Here is a 9,763-nt window from a genome sequence, read left to right as displayed (position 1 = left end):
ATACACAATGCATTGTGTGATACTATCAATCATGCATATGCAAAGAGAATTGGGTTATAAGACTTCAATTCATACATGTAGGCCATCGGGTCTCTTAATCTACGATGAACGCAAAGGGATAAGCACCTAATATTATGAATTAATATTCCCCCTTGGGGCTTGGCTTGGCTAACACCCTAGTTTCACACTCAAAGATCAATTAACCATAACTCTCCCATGCACATTCCTAATTTAACCCAAAACCCCATCATCAATACACATAATTAATAGCTATGCAATGAAAAACTCAATTAATTAAGGAAATCATGCAATGGGTTTAACAATTCTCAATCGAACACATTAGATGCAATCCCTAGACTAGACAATCCAAGAATACAAGCAAATATGTCATTCCCATAGATCCAATCACACAACTATCACGAAATTAAAAGAGAGAAATCGAAGCTACGATTCTTTGAGCATACCTTAAGTAATCGAAACCGAGCACCCACCGTTTGGGACTAGAAACTAGAAAGAGAACTTAGCCACTCATCATAATGGACATAAACATCAATTTTATAGATGAAAATCAATGTCTACACACGAAATCACAAGAAACCAAGAAAAACTTAGAGAGAGAAATAGAGAGAAACAATGGAGGCAAGAAGTTGGAGGAGATGAATTGTGTGGAAGCCAACCAAATCTTGGGGTTTTCTTCTCTTTTTACAATAGAAAATACCTAACTACCCTTATAAAATCGTTTCCCATTGGTTACATACATGATTTACCCCAAATGCCCTTGAAATTTCGGTGCAGAAAATTGCAGATTCGCCGTAGGTGTCCGGACGGGTGTCCGGATGCTTCATGCCTCCAACTTTGTCCGAACAAGGTCTGATTCCAAGCTCTTGTGATTTCCACCATTGGATCTTTTTCCATCTTCAAATCTCGACCTTCAATTACATGTGCAAATCTTGGCATGTGCACTTGCAGCCATCTTTGACCATTTGATTAAACTTGCACCAAATCTTGACCTTGGTATCTCCAACAATTTTGTCATCTTTGACCATTTGATCAAACTTGCACCAAATCTTGGCATTGGTATCTCCAACAATTTCCTTTTAAATGTGTAGCAACTTGCAGCCATCTTTGACTCCAAAAATCAAGTAAGATCTTCTTTTAAGTCAAAAATTGCAAGCAAGAATGTTGTCTTATGCACAACCATTGGATTCACCTTTAAATGATCATCTTAACCCTTCAAGTCTTGTTGTAATCTAATCCATTCATAATTCAAAACAATTCAATCTCGGCCATAGATTAGTGTACCGTTGGAGCTTGTAGTCTTCAAGAATATCTTCATAATCTAAGTCCCGACACCTCACAGCAAAAAGTGCCCAAAAAGTGCTCCAACTTGCCCAATTCAGTCATTTAAGCCCGATTTCCTGCAGAACCAACGGGAAACATGTATAAGGGTAAAATTACTTTATTTAAACACAAATGAATTACTATAAGCACTAGAACCTCCTAATTAGATAGTATTAGGACCTCAAAATAGAGGTCCGGTCACACCCCCCAACTTAGACGTTGCTAGTCCCTAGCAATGCAAACACTTCTAAAAATAAAATCCTAACTCACTGACGTAGGCATCACGGTTGCATTTAGCATATGCAACAAGCCTTTAAACCCCTAGGTCACCCTAGTGGACGAGTTGTAGTCTCGTGAGGGCTTATCAGAGCGATACCCACAAACACTTGCCAAGGGATCCACTATTACTTTGAAAGCACCATAAATGATTCTTAAGTTCTCACATGCAAGAAATAGAGCTAATCCCCCAATTCCCCCGCTAGTCGAAAACATGCAAAATCTTTAGACAACCAATCTCAATCCCCTCAAAGATGACTAAGAACATTTTATAATATGTAAAATATATGTGCAATCAAGCAAGACAACTCAACACATTCACACAAGTAAAACCTTGTTACGGAACCTTTTGGTGTTCATAAATCCCCAATCCCAAATGTACACAAAAATATAAAAACATTGTGCTAAGTAAATGACTTACACAATTGGATTAAATGTATGTGTTTATAAAAGATAATTTTGGATGGGCATAGCTTTGAGAAAGAAATCACCTACAAGAGCAACTAATGCATTCACCAACTCACTTGCTTACCTTGGATCAAATTCATCAAAAGGTTAACTAGGTTGTAATATGGTCATGGGACAAGGTAGGAAGAATTTGGATCTAGGTAACAAGTTGTAAGGTTAAGTTCAAACATATGAGCTAAATTCTCATTTTGTCACCCCTTCCATTGTACCACAAATTCAAACACTTCTCATCCTTTACACACAAAGGATTAACTTTATTGCATACACCTTCTTCTTCTTTTTTTTTTTGATGTTTTTCTTCTCTTTTCTATGCATTTTTTTTCTTTCTTTTTTTTTCTTTTGTTTTTTTTTTCTTTCTCTTCTCTTCTCGAAAATGAACAACGTTTATACGACAACCCTCAATTTTTTTTTCAACATAAGAAAGGGTATTATCACTACCAACTTATCTTTTTCAAGCTCATACTCAACCTTGCAACCAAAGGTGGGAAGTATTTAAGGAAGTGGTTCACACAAGGCTTGTAAGTGAACTAAAAAGGCTTAAAGAAATTTAGGCTTATAATCACTCACAAATGAATAGGCTAGGCTCAAATCTCTCAACCTAATGAATCATTCAATCCTAAGTTCACAAGCAAGTGGCAAATACAAAAATCACACTTCTCAGTAATCAAATGTAATGTTTACAAAGCTATTGAAGAACACGCGCTAAGATGTCAAATGAATATCAATGAAAAGAATCACCCAAAACCCAATGTATATCAATGAAGAATGGCTCAAAGGAATGAGAAGGGTAAAAAGGTAATTTTTCAGACAAAAGGATCCAAAAACGCAGTCATGCTTCAATGCCAAGATGTCTGCTCAACTACACAATTTTGATATCAAACTAGGTCCCAATCATCCCAAGAAAGATTGATCATAGTCATCCTACTCAATCACATGCTTCGACTTCACAAAAGAAATCAAGAAACCTACTCTACACTTGCACGTTCGAACAAGAATAAGAAATTAACGTTGAAATTGGTGGTGAATCCCAAAAGCATCTACCCTTCCCTTCCTAAAGTCCATCTAGCATGTATGAACAACAAAGCATAACACAATAGGATAGAGGGTAGGAAATCATACCATACTCTTCAAAAGTGATCGGAATCATGAGAAACGAAGCGTATCCTGAAAAAGTTAATACCAACCACACTATCCAAGCATGACACAACAAGATTTTATTTTATTTTATTTTATTTTTAATTTTAATTTTAATTTTAATTTTTTTTTAATATTCACAAAAGCACATCAAAATAAAGCAAGTTTACAATGAATTCACAATATTCCCTCACCCCCCAACTTAAATGAGACATTGTCCCCAATGTCAAGCATGATAAACAAGGCAAGAACAAATTGTAAAATGCATTGTGAACATACAAAAACACACCAAAAATGAATGAAAAATAATCTAACACTACATATTTACAAGAGAGCTCTTTTCATGCACACTAGGAAGGAGTGGGATCCACAAGGTCCCATTCTTCGGCCAATTCATTAAAATTTTCCAAGTATGGTTTCAAACGTTGGCCATTAACCTTAAAAGTTTTTCCACTCCTAGGATCATCAATGTCAATGCTTCCATATGGGGAAACCTTGCGGACAATAAAAGGTCCGGTCCATTTGGTACGTAACTTCCCGGGAAACAAGTGTAACCGGGAGTTGTATAAAAGAACCTTTTGTCCCTCATGAAAAACTTTCCTCACAATGTGCTTGTCATGGTATCTTTTCATTTTAAGCTTAGCAATTTTGGCATTTTCGAAAGCATCATTCCTCAACTCCTCAATCTCTTGGATTTGGAGTTTGCGATGCCCCCCAACTTGATCGGTGGAGTCATTCAAAGTGCGAATGGCCCAATAGGCCTTGTGCTCCAATTCCACCGGCAAGTGGCAAGCCTTGCCATAGACAAGTCTATAAGGAGACATTCCAAGGGCAGTCTTATATGCAGTACGGTAAGCCCACAAAGCATCAATCAATTTTGAAGACCAATCTTTTCTATTGGGACCAACCGTTTTTTCAAGAATACGTTTAATCTCCCTATTTGCCAATTCCACTTGGCCACTTGTTTGTGGATGATATGGGGTGCCAACTTTGTGCAAAATGCCATATCGTTTCATCAAAGTTCTAACCGGGGCATTGCAAAAGTGAGACCCACCATCACTTATGATGGCTCGAGGCATCCCAAATCTTGAGAAAATGTTTTCTTTTAAAAATTTTATCACAACTTGGTGATCATTTGTTCGAGAAGGGATAGCCTCTACCCACTTTGACACATAATCCACACCAACCAAGATATACAAATAACCAAATGAATTAGGGAAAGGTCCCATGAAATCAATGGCCCAACAATCAAAAATTTCCAAGATGTTAATAGGTTGGAGGGGCATCATCTCACGTTTTCCTAAATTACCTAACCTTTGGCAATTGTCACAAGATAGGCAATAAGCATGGACATCTTTGTGCAAAGAAGGCCAATATAAGCCACTTTGAAGAATTTTGGCCGCGGTCTTTTTGGAGGAAAAATGGCCTCCACAACCATATTTATGGCAAAAGGCCATGACACTTTCAAATTCATTATTGGGGATGCACCTCCTAATCACTTGATCGGAACAATACTTGAACAAATAGGGGTCATCCCAAAAGAAGTTTCGCACATTGCGAAGAAATTTGGATCTATCAATCTTGCTCCAATGAGATGGCATTTTTCCGGACACCAAAAAGTTGGCGATGTCCGCATACCATGGAGTCAATTTGGAAGAGATGGCATTTGTGAGGAAGAGTTGTTCATCCGGGAAATGTTCATTGATGGGTATGCCATGTGAAATCAAATTTTGTCCGGGAAGTCTAGATAAATGGTCGGCCACTACATTCTCCACTCCTTTCTTATCTTTAATTTCAAGGTCAAATTCTTGAAGTAAGAGAATCCATCTTAACAACCTAGGCTTGGCATTCGCTTTTGAAAGCAAATACTTTAAAGCCGCATGGTCGGTAAAGATGATGACTTTCGAGCCAACCAAATAAGATCTAAACTTGTCCAAAGCAAAGACTATAGCTAGTAATTCCTTTTCAGTGGTGGTATAATTCACTTGAGCATCATTCAAAGTCTTACTAGCATAGTATATAACATGAGCATTTTTTTCTTTTCTTTGTCCTAGGACCGCCCCAACCGCCACATCACTTGCATCACACATGAGTTCAAAGGGCATACTCCAATCGGGAGTTTGCATAATGGGTGCGGTGGTTAGGGCACCTTTCAAATCATCAAAGGCTTTTTGACATTGTGGTGTCCATTCAAAAGAGACATCTTGAGCAAGCAAGTTACTTAAAGGTTTGGCAATGGCACTAAAAGAATTAATGAACCTTCTATAGAAACCCGCATGACCCAAAAAAGATCTCACATCTTTAACACATGTAGGGGGAGGTAACTTTTCAATTAATTCAATTTTTGCCTTGTCAACCTCTATCCCTTTGGATGACACAATGTGTCCCAATACAATTCCATGTGTCACCATGAAATGACACTTTTCCCAATTGAGAACCAATTGGCTCTCCTCACATCTTTTTAACACACATGCCAAATTAGCAAGGCATTGGTCATAGGTATCTCCGTAAACCGAGAAATCGTCCATAAAGACCTCCACAATCTTCTCAACCATGTCACTAAAGATACTCATCATGCACCTTTGAAAGGTAGCCGGAGCATTGCATAACCCAAAAGGCATGCGTCTATAAGCAAAAGTTCCAAATGGACATGTGAATGTGGTTTTATCTTGGTCTTCTAAGGCAATCTCTATTTGATTATATCCGGAATACCCATCGAGGAAGCAATAATAGGCTCTACCCGCCACTCTCTCAAGGACTTGATCAAGGAAGGGTAAGGGGAAATGGTCTTTTCGAGTAACCATATTGAGTCTACGGTAGTCAATGCACATACGCCACCCGGTTTGAATTCGAGTGGGAACCAATTCGTTCTTGTCATTCTGAACTACCGTAACTCCGGACTTTTTGGGGACCACTTGGGTAGGAGATACCCATTTGGAATCCGCTATGGGATAAACTATCCCCGCGTCAAGCAATTTTAGCACCTCCCCCCTAACTACCTCCTTCATGTTCGGATTTAAACGTCTTTGCATTTGTCTAATGGGCTTAGCTTCCTCTTCCATGTAAATCCTATGAGTACAAACCAAAGGACTAATACCCTTCAAATCAGCAATTGTCCAACCTATTGCCCTTCTATACCTTTGCAACACTTGAACAAGTTTCTCTTCTTGGGAAGAAGTAAGTAGGGAAGATATCACAACAGGGTATGACTCATTCTCTCCCAAAAACACATATTTCAGCTCACTTGGTAAGGGTTTCCTTTCCGGTGTTGGTGGATGCTCTAAAGATGATTCAAGCTTAGTCTTGGAAGGTTCTAATTCCTCAATGGGTGGGTTGAATCGTCCTATGCTATGGATAGCTAAAGACTCCAAAACCTCATTAATTTCCTCTTCCTCAACTAAAAATTGACTACCTTTTTCACTCAAAGCTAGCACACCTTCCACCGAATCCCTAGCAAGAGTTTTCTCTAAGTTCTCCTCAACATATGAATGGATCCAATCTACTTCCCTAATGTCTTCAAACTCTCCCATTTGCTTAGACACATTAAAGATGTTCATCTCCGCTGTCATATTCCCAAAAGATAGCACCATGACACCATTCCTACAATTGATCAAAGCATTTGAAGTTGCTAGGAAGGGTCTACCTAGAAGGACCGAGATTGGTTTGCTAAAGCTAGGGAGGGGTTGAGTATCTAAAACCACAAAGTCAACCGGGAAATAGAATTCATCCACTTGAACTAGCACATCTTCAACTATTCCTCTAGGAATCTTGACGGATCTATCGGCTAGTTGCAAGGTAATTCTTGTAGGCTTAAGCTCACCTAACCCTAATTGTTGATAGACCGAGTATGGAAGGAGATTAACACTAGCACCTAAATCCAACAATGCTTGTTCAATCCTATGGTTCCCTATGACTATTGGAATGGTAGGGCAACCGGGATCCTTATATTTAGGTGGAGTGGTGGCTTGTAAGATGGAGCTTGCTTGCTCCGTAAGAAAAGCCTTCTCCTTCACATTCAATTTACGTTTCACGGTACACAAATCCTTGAGGAACTTTGCGTACGAGGGAACTTGTTTGATGGCATCTAAAAGAGGTATGTTCACTTTCACTTGTTTGAAAAGTTCAAACATCTCTTTGTGTAGAGCCTCATTGGTTTTCTTCCCTAAGCGGTGAGGAAATGGTGGCCTTGGGATACACTCTCTATCCTTAGATGTGTCTACCCTTGTCCTATGTGATTGCCCCTCACTCTCCTCTTCTCCTCTTGGTATTTTCTCACATTTTTCTGAATTTCTGGATGAAGTGTCCGGACAATCCAAAATAGGTGTCCGAACACTTGCACCTAGTGAATCATTTTCCTGCACAAATTTCTCCAAACTCTCTTCCTTTCCACTATTTCCTTTGTCCTTTTCCCCCACTCTATCACCAAAATTCTGCACATCATCACTTTGATCAACATTCTCATTTGGTATGGGTCTATCCACAATGCGTCCATTCCTCAAAGTGAGGATGGATTGGGCTTGTTCATGTCCACTCACCCCCCCACTAGTAGATTCTAGTAAATTGGCTTGTTTGGATGGATTGGGGTATGGTTGAGCTGGGAATTTACCCTTCTCATATGTGGTGAGAGCTTGGGTGACCTTAGTGATTTGACTCTTAATATCCTCAATGGCCCTATTGGTTTGTTCTTGGAATTTGGTGGCCTTTTGATTCTCCCCTATTTGAGCTTGCATGAAAATGTTAAGAGTATCTTCAAGAGACCTCTTAGGAGGTGGAATGTAAGGTTGTGGAGGTGGTTGTGCAACACTTGGAGGAGGCAAATGTTGTTGGGGTGGATTGGGGAGTGATTGGGATTGAACATTCCCATCATTCCTCCACCCAAAGTTTGGATGATTCCTCCAAGGGTAATTCTCATTGTACGAATTGTTGCCTTGGTGATTGGTAGGGTAGGGCTTCCTAAAGTTCTGAGAATTGTTCCCATTGTAACCTTGCCCAAATAGGACTTCCTTACAAGCCGGTAAGGCATTACACTCATCCGTCCTATGATCCCTACTTTCACACAAAGTACAAGCAACTTGTTCATCAACACCAACTGCATTTATAGGGGCCTTTTGTGACTCTAAGGACTCCAATTTCTTGGACAACAAAGCAAGCTTAGCATGCACATCATCATTTTCATTCAACACAAACTTGCCACTAGAGCTTGGCACAACCTCATGTCGGGTTAGGGGAGGAGCTTCCCAAGATCGGGATTCCTCCGCCAACCCATCAAAGAAAGTAAATGCTTCATTGGCATCCCTATTCAAAAAGTCACCTTGAGTCATAGTGGAAACCAATTTCTTCAAAGATGGAGTCAAAGATTTGTGGAAGAAATTCACAATTTGAAATTTTTGAAATCCATGGTGAGGACACATAAACAACAAATCCTTAAACCTCTCCCAAGCTTGGAAGAAAGTTTCATGTTCTTTGCAATGAAAATTCATGATTTGTGTTTGATAAGAAATGGTACGGTGGGAAGGAAAATATTTGTTGAGAAATTCTTCTTGCATTGCCGCCCAAGTCGCAATGGATTGGGGGCGCAAGTTCTCAAACCATTGTTTTGCATGATCCTTCAAAGAGAATGGAAAAAGTTTGAGTCTCAAAATTTCTTGTGTGCATGTAACATCACCAAAAGTAGTACACACCGATTCAAAATCACGCACATGTGAATATGGTCGTTCCGATTCCATTCCATGGAATTTGGGAATCATTTGGAACATTGATGGTTTAAGGCTCACATTTTGTTGGTTCGGTGGCATGATGATGCAAGAAGGTTGAGTTTGCCTTGCGGGATGCGTGAGCTCCCTCAAAGTGCGATGCTCTTGGGCATGAATGTACTCCACAGGAGGAGGTGCATGTAAATTTTGCCCAAAAGGAGCATATTGTGGCACTTGTGGCATTGGGTAATACATAGGATGCACATAATTATATGGGGGAAGCATATGGTATGCGGGAGGCATATTGGGAGGTTGGTAGACATTTTGTGGGGCAATTTGTGCCGCATTGTCTTGTTGAAGTGGTTGAGGTGCATTTTGCAAAGCATGCTCAACTTGAACTTTTGGTAAATTCTGGGCATTTGGCACATTTTGGGCATCTTGCCCTTGCGCCGGATTCATCAATTCATCAATGTTCACACGTTGCAAAAGACGACGTAATACATCAAGATTGATATCACCCCCACGTACACTCCCCGCATCACTCGCATTTATGTCACCACCTCTCCCATCTCTATTAGACCCATGCCCACTAACGCTATCTCTAAGATGAGACATGATGGCAAACAAAGCTATCAAGTAACACGAAAGATGACCACCAACCAAGTCAAGTAACACCAGTTTTTTTTTTTTTTTTTTTTTAATCAACAAACAACCAAGAGCAATATCAAGCAAGAACAAGAGCAAAGATAGGAATAGAATGACAATCAACCTCAGGAACAATTACACACCAAGATGTAGCAAGTAGTGATAGAAAGAAAAATGCGCAAAGCTCTCTCAAACAACGTATCACT

General features: G+C 39.6%; 1 pseudogene; it reads left to right on the top strand.

The window, feature by feature from the left end:
- The first annotated feature begins 8,610 nt into the window (after positions 1-8,610).
- On the top strand, positions 8,611-8,710 carry LOC119993954 (annotated as a pseudogene).
- The last annotated feature ends 1,053 nt before the right edge of the window (positions 8,711-9,763 follow it).

Source organism: Tripterygium wilfordii, unplaced genomic scaffold (genome assembly GCF_013401445.1).
Source record: "Tripterygium wilfordii isolate XIE 37 unplaced genomic scaffold, ASM1340144v1 ctg138, whole genome shotgun sequence".
In the NCBI taxonomy this organism is placed as follows: Eukaryota; Viridiplantae; Streptophyta; class Magnoliopsida; order Celastrales; family Celastraceae; genus Tripterygium; species Tripterygium wilfordii.
Note: the sequence above shows the minus strand (reverse complement) of the source record. Positions and strands in the feature narration are given on the sequence as shown.